Source organism: Lactuca sativa, chromosome 9, assembly GCF_002870075.4.
Source record: "Lactuca sativa cultivar Salinas chromosome 9, Lsat_Salinas_v11, whole genome shotgun sequence".
NCBI lineage: Eukaryota > Viridiplantae > Streptophyta > Magnoliopsida > Asterales > Asteraceae > Lactuca > Lactuca sativa.
Window position 1 is genome coordinate 191,575,922 of NC_056631.2, and position 20,819 is coordinate 191,596,740.

The window sequence follows — 20,819 nt, forward strand, 5'->3', positions numbered from 1 at the left end:
GGAGGCTAGTTCGAGATTCCGTGTACGAAGTTGTTACTTGCTAGCTTATGAGGTGAGTATTCACACTATACTTACCATGAGTGGTATCGATTGTGTGACTGAGGTGTATTATGTGCTTAATTGTGTATTATGATATTCTGCATTATGTATTTGTGGATTATGTCGAGTATTATTATTATGATCTTATTGAGTTAGGACCGGAGGGTCCACCCGAGTTGTGGGACCAGAGGGTCCCACTAAGATACATTGACCAGAGGTTCTTATCTAAGTATAGCCAGGAGAGACTACTAAGATATGTGTGGTATTTTGCGGAATTCACTAAGCTTCGTGCTTACCGTGTTAAGTGTTATGTGTTTTAGGTACTCTCAGGATTGCAGGAAGGCACCGACTTGATTGTGCACACTTCTACACTAGAGATATGTTTTTAGAGGATCCTGCATTTGTAATAAACAATTTTGAAATATGTGTTGATACATTGGTACTTATGATTTTTGAGAAAACGAGACTTGTGTTTTATTATGATTTAAAAATGAAAAATTTGGTTTGAAAATTTACGTTGTTACAAGTTGGTATCAGAGCCTTGGTTTGAGGGATTAGGATGCACCCCCGGGTGTGTTTGAATTCAAACTGAGGATTTGAGAAATTTTTTTCAAAAGAAACAATTTTTTTTCTAAAAAGAGAAAGAGTTTTAAGAGAAAACGAGCTGGAGTAGTGTGTGCAATCAGCCAGAGTCCGAACGGTGATTTCCCAAAATACCTTACTTTCTGTATTATGAGATATTTATGAGATATGTATGAGATATTAGAAATGTAAGCTAGAGATTAGACTAAGTATTCCATATTCTAGGGCTAGAGTTTCCTGATTTATGATGCCTTAACCTAGGAGATGCTATTGATCAGTGTTATCTGTTATCTTCCCTGAGTAGGTGTTGAGTTCTGAGTTAAGGGGTAATCTAGATGAGCATGCGAGTAGCCTACTGAGAGGGTTGTCTGATATTCCTGAGAGATAGGGTACTTGTAAATTAGGATCCTAGGAGGAGGACTAGGGGTGGCTGCAGGTTAGGTGCAGAAGGTAGTATTGGGCCCGTACTACTGACAGCACCAGGCTTGTATGCAACCCAAGTAGGAATCCTTAGGAGGATAAGGAACAAGTAGGGATGAGTGGTTGCGTGTGAGAATGCTCAAGCAAGTCTCTGATGATTTTCATGTTGTGTTTCAGAGACATCATGGTAGTTATGCGCCACAACCCCGAGAGCAGTGGGACTAGCGATGATGAGATTCGCTGGATGATTCGTGATGAGGTGGCTGCAGCCATTCGAGAGGCTATTCCTGAGATGTTCGAGTCTATTAAGACCACTCTGATCGAGACATTTGATGAGCGATATGTTGTTGTTTTTGAGGAGGCTGCGGCTGTAGCCACCGTAGCTGTCGCTGCTGCCAAGCAATAGGGAGGTGACTCGTTGCTGTATCAGCAGTTCAGCAACACGAAGCCACCTGAGTTTAATGGGATACATGATTTGATTGCTGCTATGAGGTGGATCTCTGATATTGAGGGATGTTTTTGTTGGGTTTTTAGCATTCTAACACTCCTAAGGTGTGCATGCAACCCTAAATACCTTATATCTATGTTTTCTCTATTATACATGCAAATATCAATTTTCCAAGGTATTACCCTAACTAGCATATAATCATATGTAATAGGATAACCAAACTAGATAGAATACATACATGTTTGTTGTAGCTTGATTCCATGAAGCTTAAGAGCCTAGTGCCCCAAGTGTGACACCTCAAATGGTTCACATAACATCATGAACATCTTGGAATAACCATGAGAAAGGGTACTTGACTCATAGAAATCGGCTTGCCCTCTTGTGTATACACTAGTGCCAATTTCACCAACCAATGGGGTCTTTACATAGTGTGGCTATTAGGGTTAAACCATGTAACTCATGAATTTACCCATTCCTTATGCTCCATGGGTTTTAACCTCCATGGAGTATCCATGGGTCACTACATGGGTTAAACCCAACATAAGGAATCATGGATCATAAGCCCACATATATAAGAATGAATGATTTATACAATCAATCCCCATATATTTAATTAGTCTCTTTTGATCACTAAATTAATACCAAATTAATTCTTGATTAATACTAATTAAATAATATGATTTCATATTAATATATTAGAAATTATAATATATTAATATGTCACAAATATCCTCTTCTCACAAAAGGTCTATCCAAATGTTTCGATGCCATGCAACCCAAATGAACCATGCTGGGTCGGGTCAAGTATATATCAATTATAGTTATGGACTTAGATGCTAATCCAACAGTCTCCCACTTGGATAAGTCTAATAACTATTATTTCAAGTACAACTCCAACCTGGCCAACAATCATAGCTCTTAAAAGCTGCTGCCGAACTCTGAACAAATCAATGACGCGTCCATTAGATAAGTGATCATATATTCCTCCATTCTAGATATCATATGGACTGATACATGGATTATAATCATTCTCTCTATCCATATGTTGTTTCCCGATTTTTGATTTATGACGACCGACTAATTGAACAAATCAAATCAGTCCAGGTTTGGCCAAGCACTTAGGGTGTCATCACTAAATCATCGAGGGGCCCACAAATATCGCTTTTATCCATTTAAGGGTAAAAGGAATGGATAAACTTTGACTCATATGCTTGCACTAACTACTTGTTGAATCATACACAAAGGCACGTTTTATAACATCAAGCTACCAATGCGTTTCTGTGCAATCAATGTATAACCAACTCATTGTCAACAACTCATATCTCTAGGTTTAAAGAATATAAGATATTATCGTCTCATTATTCATTCGTGATAAAATCCATGAATTCATTCAAATGAGCATGGGTTGAATCCAATACTCTAATCTCATTCCAAGAGCACTCATGAATCACTGCAGCTAAGTCTAGCCACCTAGACAAACTACATACCCATTCATGACAGTCTTGCCCAAATACCTACTTCCAAAGTATGATTGACTGTGGATGGTTTGAATAACTTAGTTATTCGGGAAGTCAAAACATGCAAAGTGAAACACAAGAATAATACTAATCCTATATGGCTCCAAACTCTTGAGTGTAAATAAAAACCCTTTTATCTAAGCACCATATTGATTATTGATTATTCATTCTATAATATTTCGATTTTATCAACTTTATACTTGAATTAAAACAATAGTCATGCCATGCACCAAGCATGCACACTATGTTTACCTATAGTCCTTTCTTTTGTGAAATAGATCAATTGAACACGACTCCAATGATGCTCATTTCACAATCCAAATACTTTTTGTAAATGTAAGAATACCAAACTCTTGCCATTTACTGTAATCTGTTAGATTCTAAACCTATATGCAATGATCCTCTTGTAATGACTATGCACAATAGTCACAAAGACTTGGCAACAGACATTACAAAGTATTCCAATGGAGAGAAATTCCATGGAACCAAAGTCTCAAATTCAAAGTTCATTCCTTTGAACATCCTTCTTGCATTAAGCTTTCTAATCTTACACAGATTCAAAGAATAACTTCTACCTATGGAAACAATTCCATATTACCATTTTAACTATCACTTCTGAACAAGAGTTGCCTCTTTTTCAGAATATGTCAACATGGTCCTTTCTAAAGTTTACATTATACTTCCAATTGTCCACGAGCAACCAATCTTTGGTAAACCTCAGATTGTCCTTGACAATTGTTTAATCATTTTAGTCATATCCGGTTCTATTCCTTTTTCCCTTTTAATGCCCCAAGCATTTGGAAAATTTAGAATGGATAAATATTATAGCACGTGTAATCAATCATATACCCGCAACAGATGGGACACGATTCATGCTATAAAATATTTATTTGCCATGTTCTCACAATTCGAACTATGAAGAGGGATTCCGTAATCATAAATGAATTTTGAGAACGCAACATATATAGAATTTCCTCATGTTGAACCATTCCAACATAACATTCATATATATATATATATATATATATATATATATATATATATATATATATATATATATATATATCCTTGACTAAAGTTGATTAAAATCTCAATCTAAGCTTGTAGAATGGGAATGAAGTATAAAATAGTCTTCCTTAATTATAGCCATACAACTTTTTCAAAGCGAATTGAAACATTTGTTTTCTATAAGTAACATTGCTAACTTACAACACTTAATCATAACAATCATGCTCCCACTAGCATAATGATTATGATCTTACTAGCATAACACTTATGCTCCCACTAGCTTTGACATGTACCTAGAAATCAACTGGACTTCTAGAAATCAATACTTTATTGACTTTCTTACCAAAGTTCAGATTTCTGATACGAGATGCTTTGACAAGACTTTATCAAAACTATACACTTTTCCTTAGATAGGTCACATGTGTGTCTAAACAATTATGAAGAGGGATGTCGTAATCATAATGTTTAGACCTTTTGCCATTCTCACTAGTTAGTGTGCCGGTTAACCACACACGCTCCACTAACGACATGAGAATGCAAATATCACAGTACTTAGTGAAATCGTTTCCTCACAATCATTTTCATGAATCGAAGAGAAACCTTATGAAACTTATATTTTTATGGTGTAAGTGTTCCTATCCATGTGAAATTGTCATAACCATAATACTATAACAAAATGAAGCTAATGCAACCCCACCAAAAGGTTGCATTAGGCCTTAAAAAAGTTGCATAATGCCTAAAGCAACCTTTAGCAAGGTTGCATTAGGTAAAGTTGCATTAGACCTAAAGCAACCTTTTTCTTGGAAAATGCAACCCTTTCTAAAATAGTTGCAAAACATTTTTAGATGCAACTCTTTTTGAATAAAACCTTTGTTATGCAAAAGCAACTTTTTTATGATTATATGCAACTTTTTTTACACTGAGAGGCAACTTTTTTAATGGTTTTAATTACGAAAATGCAACTTTTTTTAATAACCAATTGCAACCTTGATTATGTTTCTAGTAAAAAATTGCATCCTTTCTCTATGATATATGCAACCTTTTTCCGTCTTTAATTGCCAAAAATGCAACCTTGTTGACAGTCGAATGCAACTTTATTTTTGTGACTTTTCTAACGCTAATGCAACAATTTTTTTCTAATCATACAGACACTACATATGTTTTACTACATTGCAACAAATATTCATTACTACTAAACTTACACCATAAGAATAACATAAATATGTTATGTAATTCTACGGTCTCCTTTGAAATTTCTAAATTCAAAATAACAAACATAAATCAAAGTCAACACAAAGTTGTCAACTATAATCACAAAAAAGTATTAAAAAACATCCTAGACATGTACTAAAAATACACGGTAAATCATATTAGTAAATCGTTGGTAGTTAATATCTATTCGCACAGCTTCTATTTCAACTTGTTTTTTTTTCGTGGCCCTCTTGAATCCCTTTAAGCATTTCAATCAACTGATTTCTTTCAACTTCATTTTCCTTGAATATCACCAAAAATACAATGAATATTACCAAGAAAAGAGGACCATTCTCATCAATCGTACGCTAATTTTCTGGAAGCAACCTAACAGGGGACTCCAAAACTTGTGTTCATCTTCACCTTGAACATAAACTATATACCTTAGAAGCTCCTTCATTTTTTTCCATTGCATATACATACCAAGAATCTCTGCAAGTTAACTAAAACAAAAAGGTTTTATAAGTTTTAAATCATATAGATGGGGGTTGGAGATAAACTTATAGCTTACCTTACAACCATCATTTGAATAAAAAAATTAAATTTCTATAAGAACATTAGAGAAACAATCTCTTGCCGAAAGGAATTAGAATTCAATCCATTCCATTTAAGTTCAATGTGTATGGGTATATAAGCAGACCACTAACATTGTAACATCAGTTTCAAGACAAACTTTCAAGAACCATTCCATTTAAGTTCATCTTAGAAATAATATAATTAAAAATAAAGCTGATTATAGCATCTTACTTTCTACTTCTGGGATATATATGAATGGCTCATATAATCCATCCATCTCATTCTTTTTGTTACATGTAGCCTCTACAACCCTTGCAAGACAGATCAACAATTATGTCCAAATTTATGTTTGAATCAAGAAGTCATCTTAGGCTTTAGGGATTGGCTTAACCCATCAAGCCCTTAGAATAATTAGTTGAATGGGTCTCAAATGTGTACTTTTTTATCTTTCCATCGTTGGTTGTATTTTATCAACTTCTTTTAGATTCAAACACACAAATAATATACGACGGGACACACATATAACTCGATTCCTATTTCCGGTTATTCCTATCATAACTAACCCAATTCATGTGTCTTTCAAAATTGTGTGGTTACTAATCTAGAGTTATAACACATTAACTTTTGAATAACACCACCAAGACCAGACTCAAGGTTAGGGAAAACCACTACGAAAAGAAACCCTCGATTTAACACTTTGGGGCCAAAGCAAGTCAAAACATGGTGTTTTCTTTTAGTGAAAGCTTCTACTCGACTCCACAAGTACCAAGAGTGTTTGGTAAAAGTTTAAAACAGAATTATGAAGGCTTGAGACTCACTAAAAGCATTAGAAATAATCCCGAAAACAGAAATCCCGCACAGCAACTACTTCTGGCGGTTTAAGGGCTGTCAGAGGCGGTTTCGGCCTGCATAATTCCGGGAACAGTCGATAATCAAGATAGAGTCGAGAGAGCTTGTACATACCTTGCCATGATCCAGAAAAACCAAAGAAACGAGCTTAGCAGCATCCTCCTTCCCGCTGCATTCTTCATCCGACGCTCTCTCTTTCTCTCTTGCTCTTCTCCCTCGTTTTTCTGTCAATAAGTATATCTCTCCCTCTCGTATAGCAGCTTCACAATCGATAGAGTAGATGGCAGGAGGGTTAACGTCGTTGGAATGGTAATAGAACAAAGAAAGAAGAGCCTCCCATCGGTTCATTTGGCTAAGTGTGATTAGGGTATCATTTTTCACTTTCGGTCCTTGGTGCTTAAAGCCCTGTGCGCATTCCACCCTAACCTACAATTCATTTAATAAGATTTGTAACTTTTTAAAAAAGTCATAGTTTTCAATAAAATTTTAAAAAGTTGCAATTTTGAATAAAATTTGCAACTTTTTTAAAAAAAAAGTTGCAATTTTCAATAAAATTTACAACCTTTTTAAAAAAAAGTTGCAATTTTCAATAAAATTTGTAACTTTTTAAAAGCAAAGTTGCATTAAATCTACTAATGCAACCTTTCTGTTCGAAGAAACCTTTTTTATAATCAAATGCAACTGTTGTGAAACGGTTGCATCTAAAAGGTCGCATTAGACTCATTTTGTAGTAGTGTAATCACAAGAAAAGGTTAGTGACAAATCCAAACTCATATGGACTGAACTTTCCTAGTCTCATTTTCTTGCCATCTGGTAGCACAAGGGCCTACCATTGCTTCCAGGTTGTTATGCAAACAATTGAGAACTCATAGAACTCACAAGCATAGTCAACTTTTAACTAGAATAGACACAGAAATAAGAATATGTCAACACGATAGGTTTACAACCTCAAGTTGTGTGGTAGTGATTAACCAATAGGTTTCATTCTTGATTAGTTCTTGAAACTTTCTCAAGATCTTTTAAGACTCCCACTAACCTGTTGACATATGATATTCTCTTTGTCAAGAACCATACCTTGACAAAACAAATATTCAAGAGTTAGTGCGGATTCTTAACAAGTTAAACACTTCTCACAATTGGCCTTAGTTGGTCTATATTTTATCCAAAACATCACAACTAACCAACTTCAAATTATCAAGAATAGGAAACATCTTACTCTACATTTGAAAAGTGTTGTAAACTTCCTAAAGATTATGTCACTCAAGTTACATTCTTGGTGTATGACTCCAAGACTTATTTTTGGAACGAAGTATGATTTATCTTTTGATTTAACAATTTCCACAATTCATGATTCCTCTCCTTATCCAAACAAATGCACTAAGGTGTCCTTAGAGGACAAATTGTGATATGGTTTTATAATAACTAAGATAATTATAAAACAAGACACTCAAGTACTCTCCCATCTCTTCAGATTGGAGAGGCTTTTATCTTTCTGCCTAATTTGATTCTTCTTATTAATTCTGTCAATCATTGAAACCTTTCCAATGTTTCAGAATTACACTTAAACTTGTAACCATAACCATATTTACTAAACTTTAGTAAATAATAATGAATAATCTTAGTAGCCTTTGTGGTGGACTTGATCAGCGCACAACCTAATGTACCCGATCCTTTAGTCCTTCACTTGACTCACAGATACATGTGAACAAGGAATTCGTCTTAATTTTCTAAAGATGAAAATTCTCATTCATCATACTATACAACTTACATGATTCCAAGTTTCGGTCCAATTGAAACTTGGGTGATGAGAATCTTTCCTTATTTAGTAAATTATGACACTACCACAATTGAAAGAATCAAATCCATTTTCCAATATTGCTATCAATGAAATCATATAAACAACAATTTTTCACAAATGTCATTGTAAAGATACTAAAAATAAATAAATCAAAACTCTTTTTTTTCTTTTATTGTAAAACTTGCGGAAAAATCATATCCTTACAATGCAAATACATAGGAAAACTGTGTTGTTATCTATTCCTTAAGCAATCTATCATAACTCTTAAGCAGCAACTCAAAATTTTGATCATTGAACCATGCGATCGAAATCCATTTTTGTGGTCAGAATTAGCATATTCTTTCTTTAAGCTTCCTTTGATTCTCCAAAACATCAAAATGTAATTACATTAGATCATGTATTAAGAATCTCCAAATAGGAACTTAATAGAGTTAGATAATGGACTTTTACCTGAAGCAAAGTCAATCTTTTTGACTTTTACCATCCTTATGAACTTGCAGGTAAATTTGGCAGCTTTGCAACCAATGCCCCTTCTTTTGGCAAAAGAAACATATGGACTATTTGGAAATGGTACACTTGATTGTCTCAGACTTAGCCTTTCTCTTTACCATTGTTCAAATGACTTGACCATGGTCAATCCCTTTCCATTGGGAAGACAAAGCTTTTCTGGACTTCCAATGTCACCATTGTCAATGTCCAAATAGGTTTGGGAAGTAGATCTTCTAGTCTAGTTTGCTTTACCAATGCTCCAAATCATTGTTGATTTAGCAGGATTAAGCAAATAGGTAAGACCATTAAGGGTCATGTATTGATAGTCATCAGGGTGTGACTGAAGAACCAAGTCAACAGCCTGCTACCTCGAGACTTCAACACCCGACTCGCCCAGCTTGCCAATATGTGACTTAACCTCCAAGATGTAAGCACATATCGTCTTTGCTTGCCAATAGGGATTGAGTGACTTAGAACTTTTCAAGTCTTGAAACTTGTGGGACAGGGAGAATTATTGGAGGAGGTGGAAGAGGTGAAACATGATTTCCAGTCCCATTAATGCACAACAGAGAAATTAATCTTTCACCTTGATTGTCATGTGGGATATCATCTTCAATAGGAAAGCTTGTTCCTAAAGATTTGGGAAGACCGTAGTTGTCTTAACTAGACATCTATAATGGGATAAATTAAAGTTTAGTTGATTTATTATCCTTAATATAACACCCAATATGAAATATTAAGGCTAGGATCCAACAACCTATTTATAACCGGAAGAGGGATGTCGTAATCCAACCTATAAAATAGCTGAAGGTAGATAATTGACGATTTACCAATTTCCACCATGAAAATGAAATATAATTAAGTTTTAATTGGATTTGAAACTCCTAGATCTTTTGAGATACATTGAACTTTCAATGGCATGTTTGAATCTTGATTGTGCCCTCTCAAGTTTGTGACTGGGATGTCGAGGATCACAAACAAGGTGTGAATAACCATGAAAATTGACTTGGTACCCTCAAATTTATCACCTAATTGATGTGCCGGTTAACCACACATTGTAACATCTGGAATTTTGGGTATGATAGTTCGTGTTTCAATTTTAAGGATTTAGGAGAGACTCAATGAGTTGTAGGTCTGACTCGCCCAGTCACGTCGAGTTGATCATGTGGATTTAAGGAGCGGACTCTACGAGTCCAAGTATGGACTCGTTGAGTAGGTACTGGGCAGAGAAAACCCTAAGTTCTGGGGTTGGATCCTATTTAAAGGTACTTATGACCTTGGATGCGCCTCATATCTCCTATGAGAAACCCTAAATCGCCATTAGAGCCAAGGGAGAGTTCATGTGATGAAATCAAGTAATTTTGGTATGATTTTGCATAGGAAGAGAAGGGATTCCGCTAGAAGGACCCAAGGAGGTTGTTATCCTAAGACATCCAAGCAATTGAGGAGGTTATCAAGCCAGAAGGTTTACTAGACATCATGTGAGGTGAATCTTCTCACTATACTTTACCTAGAGTGGTAATTATGTGTGACCAGAAGGTCTTATGTGCTATGATGAGTAAGTGATGTATGTTGTTATATGATATGTATGTGCTATGTTATGTTATGAGTATTATGATATGGACCGGAAGGTCAACAGTGTATGGACCGGAAGGTCAAGACGATACGGACCGGAAGGTCAGAGAAGTGGGACTAGAAGGTCTACCAGGATTATGGGACGGAAGTCCCCTGAGACACATTGACCAGAAGGTCTTGTAGAGTATTATACTTGAGTGGCGTACGTGTTATATGTGGTATTTTGGGGAACTCACTAAGCATTTATGCTTACCGTGTTGTGTGATATGCGTTTCAGGTACTAGTGAGGATCGCGGGAAGGCGCCGGCATGATATGTACACACTGATGAAGATCCGTGTGTTTAAGATTATGGGATATGATTTCTGAGATAACATTTGATTGAATGACTTTTGAAATTATTTTATGAAATTTATTATGTTTGGAATGAAAAATTGTTTTTGAGATTATACGTCATTACAAGTTGGTATCAGAGCCTTGGTTTGAGGGATTCAGATGCTCCTTCGGGTGTAACTAAACTCAAACTGAGGATTTGAGTAAGTTTTCATAAAAGAAAGAATTTTTATAAAAGAATAAAAGATTTTGAGAAAAGCAGGAGGAACAGTGTGTACGATCAGTCAGCGCCCGAGTGGTGGTTTCCTAAAATACCCTTACATTATGTGTTATGAGATATTATGTGATATGCTATGTATACTAGAGTAGGCTAGGTATTCATATTAGGACAAGAGTGGCCTGACTTGTGATGCCTTAGCCTAGGAAATTGTTGCTGCTATGAGATGCCTCGAGAGTGAGTAGGTAGCAGTGAGGAGATTATGAGGGGTCTACCGAAGGGTAGCCTGTGCTTAGCGAGAAGTAGGGTACTTGTGATCTGGGATCCTAGGAGGAGGAATTGGGTGAATGCTGATGCGGTATTGACGGTAGTATAGGGCCCGTACTACTGGAAACACCGGATCAGTGAGCAGTCCAAGTAAGAATCCTTAGGGTACTAAGGAACAAGTAGGGTTGGGTGATCGAGTGTGAGTATATTCGATCGAGTCTCTGGTATCTTTGTGTTGTGTTTCAAAGACCTCATGGTGGGTACACGTCACACACCAGAGAGTAGCGGAGTTAGCGATGACGAGGTTCGCAGGATGATTCGTGATGAGGTGGATGTGACCATGTGAGAGGTCATACTTGAGATGTTTAGGTCTATTGAGACCACGTTGATTGTGATGTTCGATGAGCGATACGCTTTTGTTTCAGAGGCTGCTACTGCTGCAGTCACCACAGTTGTCGCAACTGCTAGGCCGCAAGGGGGTGACTTCTTGTTGTACCGGGAGCACAGCAACACGAAGCCACCAGGGTTTGATGGGACAGGATCTGATATCCGTGAGAGGAGATGTCATGGTTGGAGTACCATGATTGGTAGCAGATTGAGAGGTAATATCATGGTTTGAGTACCATGATTGGTGGCAGATTGAGAGGAGATGTCATGGTTCGAGTACCATGATTAGTAGCAGATCAAGAGGTGATATCATGGTTCAAGTAACATGATTGGTCGCAGATTGAGAGGTGGTGCCATGGTTCGGGTACTATGCTTCGTAGTAGATAATGCTTGTACCGCTTTCCGGTTATTCCGTCATGATTAATTAGGCCGAGATCGAATGCGATAGAGTATGGAGCCAAAGGGCCAGACCTAATGAGTTTTGATGAGGCATACCTTGAGAGGGAAATCGGTTTAGTTCCGAGGAATCTATGATGAGATGACAGTGGGAGTTGCAAGACTCAAGGATGAGTAAGGATGGTGTTTTATGGGGGATTGCGGTCCGAGTTGAGCAATCAGCCGATAGTGGAAATTTCGCTTTCTGTGACCTGAGTGGTGCTAAATCTGTTCCTAGTGGGGAAACATAAGAAGTATTGAGGTTTCAGTTTTTGAGCTGGGGGTGAACCCTGTGGGATAGCATCGATAGAGATCTTCCACCAGGGTGGCTAGGCAGTATGTCTACCATAAAGTAGTAGTATAGCATGAACCAGTTGTGAGTAGGGACTGAGACGGTCAAGAGCAAAGAGATACCCCACTTGAGTATAGCAGAGCATGTGTTAGCCATAGCATCGGGCGATCACGAGGAGTATATCGGTACGGTATCCCTTATGGTCTATGTTGGATATCGGGTATGGGAGTGAAGTCCCTGCTCTTATGGTAATTTATGTGATGGAACGATGATTTGGGAGTCGAGGATTAGGAGTATGATGATTCATTATTTCCGAACTAAGAGTCAGGATTTTTACTGGACAATTGAGATGTCTAGTAATGGATTGGTATGAGATCCGAAATGATTAGATGTAGTCATGATGAGAAGTTTCTGAGGATTTCATCAGAAATCTGGGATATTGGAGTTGCTTAATCTCCATCGGGGAGATTATCGCACGTTGCGTAGCACCTTCCAAGGGTAAGTGTGATGTTTATGACGGAAACGGTCTGTGAGATAGATTGTTAGTGTGCCAATTGATGATGGTCCGAACCCTGAGTGGGGGAGAATCGGGTACTTTATTGAGGGGATCTAAGATTTGTTCAAAAGCGGTTAGAGATATGGATATAGAGATCTGCGGTTCAGGTTCATGAGATCATGGGTATTGGTAGTCGAGTTGAGACGTAGAGCGAGATAATGCATGTAGCGCATGTTGAGAATGGATGAGTGTCCCCACGGCAAGTAGCCGTTGGTTGGAGACCTTGAGGTGGTTAGGAAAATCTTCTAGATTTCTATGGTGAACTCGAGATGGTTGGCTCGTAAGATTATTCCGGTAGTGGAGAGAATTCTGGTTCATTGTATGGGCTGTTATGCGGTTCGGGAAAGGGCAGGAACTGACTAAGAAACAACTCTGGGGTCGTTATGAGTATTCTTTCATGAGTTTTGAGCAATATAGAAGGAAGTTTCGAATTGTCGTCAATATGTTCTGAGTCATTGGCGATTCCTTCATGATTCAATTGAGAGTTGGGATACTCCAAAGTGGCGCGTGATGAAAGGAAAATTTGTTGTGAGATTTTAAGGGAATGCATGGGTGTATCTGTGATTGATGAAGGAGATCAGGGGTGGAGGCAGTAAATCATGAGGTTCTGTGGTAATTTGTCGAGGTATCCGAGTATGATGACCTGAAGTTCGGATTAGTTTTGAATCATGGGTTGAGACTGCAAGTGGCGTATTGAGTATCTGTGGTACCAGTGGGAACCTTTGCGTATTGGCATCAGGAGGTATTATTTAAGAATGAGGATTTTAGTGGGGAAAGGTGTCTTGGTTATGGCGGTTGTCGACATGAATAATGACGCGTAATTTGGATGAGTGTGGGCACCTATCTATGTTAGTCCACGGAGCATGAGTTAGTGGACACAGGGTGGCGTTAACATGAGAATGAGATGGTAGGGATAAGTCTGAGGGAGGTTGTTGTGATGCTATGGGAAGTCGCAGTACTCACTTGTCAGAGGTTGTTGTGATGCTATGGGAAGTCGCAGTACTCACTTGTCAGAGGTTGTTGTGATGCTTCGGGAAGCCGTAGTACTCACTAGTCAGAGGTTGTTGTGATGCTATGGGAAGCCGTAGTACTCACTAGTCATAGGTTGTTGTGATGCTACGGGAAGCCGTAGTACTCACTAGTCATAGGTTGTTGTGATGTTACGGGAAGCCGTATTACTCACTAGTCAGAGGTTGTTGTGATGCTACGGGGAGTCGTAGTACTCACTAGTCAGAGTTTGTTGTGATGCTACGGGGATCCCTAGTACTCACTAGTTAGAGGTTGTTGTTATGCTATGGGAAGCCGTATTACTCACAAGTCAGAGGTTATTGTGATGCCACGGGAAGCCGTAGTACTTACTAGTGAGAGGTTGTTGTGATGCTACGGGAAGCCGTAGTACTCACTAGTCAGAGGTTGTTTTGATGCTACAGGGACCTGTAGTACTCACTAGTCATAGGTTGTCGTGATGCTATGCGGAGCCGTAGTATTCACTAGTCAGAGGGAGGTTGTTGCGATGCCACAGGGAGCTGCAGTACTCTTGTGTCAGTAAGAGGTGGTTATGAGGAAGTACTCTTTGATCAAAGCACGACGCATAAGATATTTGGGTGAGGGTAGCCCTAATAGTTGAGTTTTTGGGAGCCTGGCGGTCGAACCAGGAAAGAGAGTGGGGTCCCCATATTTGTCGGGAATCGTTAACTTCTGACTTGAGTGGTTGTTGTCGCATCATGAGGGAATTGGAAAAAGTGATATTCGCATGGATTGCAGGTTGAGTCATGAGATGATTGTTTCATTGGGACAAGTGGTTCCAACTTTGGGTCAGACCAGAATCTCGAGTTTGAGTTTGGCTTTGGTAGTACGTTGGGTAGGCGAGAGGAGATTATGGATTCTGAGGTGGATTATTGGTTGAGGGGTATTGTTGTCACCCGATATCTTAGACCCAAGTGAGGTCAGTTCATTAGTACGGGAGATACCATGAGGTGCATGAGGCAAATGATTATTAATTCGGTTGAGGTCGAGGGTGAGACGATTTCAGTTGGGAGTATAGTAGTCGTTGGGGTAAAGAGAACTTCTACGTGTCACTGGGACGAGATAGTTGATGTGAGAAGGAAGTCAGTGAGACACTTGGAATATGTTATGAGTAACCTTTGGAAGCTAATGGCTGGTTGAGAAATGACCTAGTACCCAGTGTGGAGTAGGGATCTTTGCGAGTAAGTTAGGGGTTTATGATTATATATTGTTAGAAGACGTTGTGAGGGAGCATGATGACTTTCGTATATCTGAAGGCAACAGACGATTCTCTAGTGTAATGTTCCCTTTTCGTCTATGGAAGTGTATTCGAGATTGTTGGGTACATATGGCATGGGTGATTGGTAACCGATTGTTGGGTTTATATTTGGAAGTCAGAAGGGATATCTTAGCGGAAGAAGGGCCAGTTTTGTTTCGAATTTAGGAGTTCCTGGTTGGGTTCAGGTATTCATGGAGAAAGATATCGTTTTGGTGTGAGATCCTTTCAGTGGTGCTTTTCGGGTGTTTGGTTTCTATATACGTGGTTTGAGAAGCGATTTCGAGGGAGAAATCAAATTAAGTGGGGGAGATTTGTAACATCCGGAATTTCGGGTATGATAGTTCGTGTTACAATTTTGAGGATTTAGAAGGGACTTGACGAGTCGTAGGTCTGACTCGCCGAGTCACGTCGAGTTGATCACGTGGATTTAATGAGTGGACTCGACGAGTCCAAGTATGGACTCGCTGAGTAGGTACTGGGCAGAGAAAACCCTAAGTTCCGGGGTTGGAGCCTATTTAAAGGAGCTTATGACCTTGGATGCGCCTCATATCTCCTGTGAGAAACCGTAAATCGCCATTGGAGCCAAGGGAGAGTTCTTGTGATGAAATCAAGTAATTTTGTTGTGATTTTGCAAAGGAAGAGAAGGGATTCAGATAGAAGGACCAAATGAGGTTGTTATTCTGAGACATCCAAGCAAGGATCTCCATTATGAGGTAGTATTTCGCCCTTTCCTTCTGTTTTGTGTAGAATCCTTGAATCTAGAGTTTTCTTTACCCTTTCTTGGATAGTATATGATGCATATGAGGTCCCAATGTAGGAAAAGTATTAGATCTGGACCTTAAGAGGTCGAGAGAGTCCCAGTCTTCCAGCTTTTTACAGTTCCATTGGAGTTATAAATCTATGATGCCATTTTTAGAGCTATTTCACCATATAGAGCCATATATGTGTTAAATGAGTATAAAGACTGGACCTTTATGTGATTATTGGGTGTCAAAATATCAGATCTATAAGTTAGAGAAACATATCTGATCTCAGAAGGTCATTTGAGTGTTTCCATGGAGGGAACTCGTTGAGTCCATAAGAGGACTCGACGAGTCGAGTCGGGTTGCCCCGCGACTCATGACCAGTGGTAACCCGTCGAGTGAAAGGTTAACTCGACGAGTCGAGTGAGGCCTTAGGAGGATTCAGAGGACAGGAACGGACTCGCCGAGGCACCCGAGTGCACTCGACGAGTCTGGTCAAGGTTTTACCGTTGACTAGAGATGACTTCAGTTGACCTTAGGGTTTTGTTCAAACTGATCCAAGGGAGGTCAGGGAGGGGTAAAATGGTCTTCTAACCATTCTATAGAGATGAGGAAAAGAGGAAGTATTAATTGGAAATGTTTGCCTTATGTGTTAGGCAGAGGCTTGATCGAGGTTATCAAGCCAGAAGGTTTACTAGACATCATGTGAGGTGAGTCTTCTCACTATACTTTACCTAGAGGGGTAATTATGTGTGATCGGAAGGTCTTATGTGCTATGATGAGTATGTGATGTATGCTGTTATATGATATGTATGTGCTATTTTATGTTATGAGTATTATGATATGGACCGGAAGGTCAGCAATGTATGGACCGAAAGGTCAAGACGATACAGACTGGAAGGTCAGAGAAGTGGGACTAGAAGGTCTACCAGGATTATGGGACGGAAGTCCCCTAAGACACATTGACCGAAAGCTCTTGTAGAGTATTAGCCTTGAGTGGCGTACGTGTTGTATGTGGTATTTTGGGGAACTCACTAAGCATTTATGTTTACCATGTTGTGTGATATGTGTTTCAGGTACTAGCGAGGATCGCGAGAAGGCGCCGACATGATCTGTACACACTGATGAAGATCCATGTGTTTGAGATTCTGGGATATGATTTCTGAGATAACATTTGATTGAATGAGTTTTGAAGTTATTTGATGAAATTTATTATGTTTGGAATGAAAAATTGTTTTTGAGATTTTACGTCGTTACACACATGCTCCACCAATCTATGATAAACTTAAGTTACCTTTCGCCACATATTGTCAGTCCCAAGGAGTTGTCGGGTGTGCCTCCCGAGAGGCAGGTGGAGTTTCGGATTGATTTAGTTCTGGGAGCGACGCCTATTGCCCAGGCACCTTATCGCCTTGTGCCACCATAGATGCATGAGTTATCCTCATAGCTCCAGGAGTTGCTGGGGGGAGGGATTCATCAGACCGAGTAGCTCATTATGGGGAGCGCTGATCCTTTTTGTCAAGAAGAAGGATGGTTCACATCGGATGTGTATTGATTACCGAGAGTTGAAGAAGCTAACGGTCAAGAACCATTAGCCACTTCCGATGATCGACAAGTTATTCGATCAGTTGCAAGGGGAATCTTAGTTTTCCAATATTGACTTGAGATCTGGATATCACCAGATGAGAGTATGCAAGGAGGATATTCAGAAGACGGCCTTTAGGACTCGTAATGGGCATTACAAGTTTGTGGTGATGACTTTTTGGCTCACCAACGCACCTCCAACATTCATGGATCTCATGAACCGGGTGTGCAGGCCTATGTTGGACCGGTCGGTGATCATGTTCATCGATGACATCCTGGTGTATTCGAGGTCCAAAGAGCAGCATGAGGAGAATTTGCAAGAGGTTCTTAGGGTATTGAGATCGGAGAGGTTGTATGCCAAATTCTCCAAGTGTGATATCTGGTTACGAGAGGTCCAGTTCTTGGGACACCTTGTTAATCATAATGGGATATTGGTGGACCCGGCCAAGATTGAGGCAGTTATGCGATGGGAGGTGCCAAGATCCCCATCTAAGATTAGGAGTTTTCTGGGATTGGTCAGCTACTATTGGAGATTTATCAAGGATTTCTCCAAGATTGTGATTCCTTTCACCAGATTGACCCGGAAGAGCGTTACTTTTGTTTGGGGGCCTGAGTAGCAGACACCATTCGAGACTCTTCGCCAGAGATTGTGCTAAACACCGGTGTTATCCCTTCCAGAGGGACTGGAGGACTTTGTGGTATATTACGATGTGTTGATCTCAGGGATGGGTGCAGTGTTGATGTAGAGGGGTCACATGATATCATATGCGTCGACGCAGCTGAAGCCTCATGAGACGAGGTATCCCACCCAAAAATTGGAGTTAGGGGCAATGGTGTTTGCCCTCAAGATCTGGCGCCACAATTTGTACGGGGTTCTGTGTACTATATACACGGACCACGTACAACAGCTTGAAGTGTCTCTTGGATCAGCCCAACCTGAATATAACATAGAGGAGGTGGTTGGATGTGGTGAAAGACTATGACTGTGAGATCCTGTATCATCCGGGAAAGGCTAATGTGGTAGCCGACGCCCTGAGCCGTAGAGCAGAGAGTGCTCCGATCTGAGATATGTGTATGAGGATGACAGTGATGACTCTAGTCTTGGATACCATTCGAGACGCCCAAGTGGAGGTCGTGAGACCGGAGAACCACAAGAAGGAGCTGGTGATTGGGCAGGTGTCTGAGTTTGTGACGGATAATTGAGGGCTTATGACTTTCCAAGGGCGGATTCAGGTGCTCTATACGGTCGGAGCTCACCGTATTATGATGGAGGAGGCGCGTAGATCGATATTCTCGATCCATCCAGGAGCCACTAAGATGTATTTGGACCCGGATAAAGATTATTGGTGGCCCTGTATGAAGAGGGATGTGGCTTGGGTAGTTGAGAGGTGCTTGACCTGTTGTCGGGTTAAGGCCGAGAACTAACGTCCTCATGGCAAATTGCAGCCACTAGAGGTTCCCCAGTGGAAGTGGGAACAGATTTCCATGGATGTTATCACAAAATTGTCGAGGATTGCACGAGGTGTCGATGTGATATGGGTGATTGTGGACCGGTTGACGAAGAGTTCTCACTTCCTAGCTATCAGTGAGAGCTCTTCCGCAGAGAGGTTGGCCGAGATATATGAGAGAGAGGTGGTTGCTCGGCATGGAGTGCCAAGATCGAAAGTGTCTGATCGGGATGTGAGTTTTACTTAAAGGTTCTGGAAGAAGTTTCATGAGGATTTGGGTACGCGATTTCACTTCAGTACAACCTACCAACCTCAGACAGACGGGCAAAGTGAGTGGACGATTCAAACGCTCGAGGACATGCTACGTGCATGTTTTATGGACTTCGGTTGAAATTGGGACACATATATACCCTTGGCTGAGTTTTCTTACAACAACAACCACCATTCTAGTCAGAGGCGGAGCTACTAAGGGGTCAGGGGAGGCCATGGCCCCCCTGATTTTTGACTTCCTAAATACTTGTAGTATATATAAAATATAGATATTATTTCTTGACAAACTTTTTGGCCCCCCATTAACGTATTAACGTATGTATATATGTAATTTTATAAAGTTATCTACATCTTAATTAAATCTATAAGACAAAAAAATCAATCTTATATGATATTTCATATGAAGCCTAACAAATTAGGAAAACAGATTGATAACTAACAGATTCCATCGGAAATTTTGGAACAATAAAATCAATTATAACAAAATTAGGATTCTAATAAACTAGGAAATAAAAATTCTATAAAACTATCTGAAAATTATTCTACTATCCAGTCTATTAACTCGATTCTTTAAGAAGATACAAAACCCTAGACTAAAATTGTTGCTCACCGGAAAACATTTCACCACCGGAGTGCTAATCTCCGCCGGCCTTGCCGCCAGAAAACACGACCTGTAAATCCGAGGAGAAACCTATGTCAGTCCGTTGCCGGTGTGTTTTCCATAACCCCCTTCTGTTGTCGGGGATCTCCATCTCTCTACTACGTTGGACTTGTAAATCCGACATTAAGACATTGAATGACCTGCAAATCCTAGGAGAAGCATCCGACAGTCCTTCAACGGTGTATTTTTTGCAACTCCCTTTCTCTTGTCGGTGCTCTCCATCTCTCTACAATGTCGGTTGCCGGATCTAGACTTGTAAGCTCCTCCATCTGATATCTCTTTCTCTATCTATCGTTCACTCCTTTCTCTCACTAAAGTAGGTTAAATTTTTGTTTTTGAAAGATTAAAAGGCTGTCATATTAAAAAATACTTTTAATGCTATTTTAATGTGTGGTAGTTCCAAAATTCATTGATGTTACTTGATCATATTATTTGTAAATTGTCATTAAGGTATAATTGCAAATTTTATAGAACATATTTCAGTAAAACTAAAATAATTATTTGAATCAATATATAATCATAACTTGTTGTTTTAATTTGCTATTTTGTTAACTAATTATGTTACGTAGTGTATATCAAAATGAAAAAACAAATGGATAAAAAAAAGCATGAAATTCTTTTCAAGTCCCAAAAAGTCACCTAACTATTGCTTTGGATACTAATACCTCTATACCTAGTATTTGTTGAGAACCAATAAATAGTAATGATAAAATTATTTCACATGAACTTAATTTCTTTTTTGAAATTTTTATATGACATAGCTTTGAACAAAATTCAACTAAATTAAAACGTGTTATATGTTTAGTTTCGGCCCCTCCAGTTAAAATGTTTATGTTCCGCCCCTGATTCTAG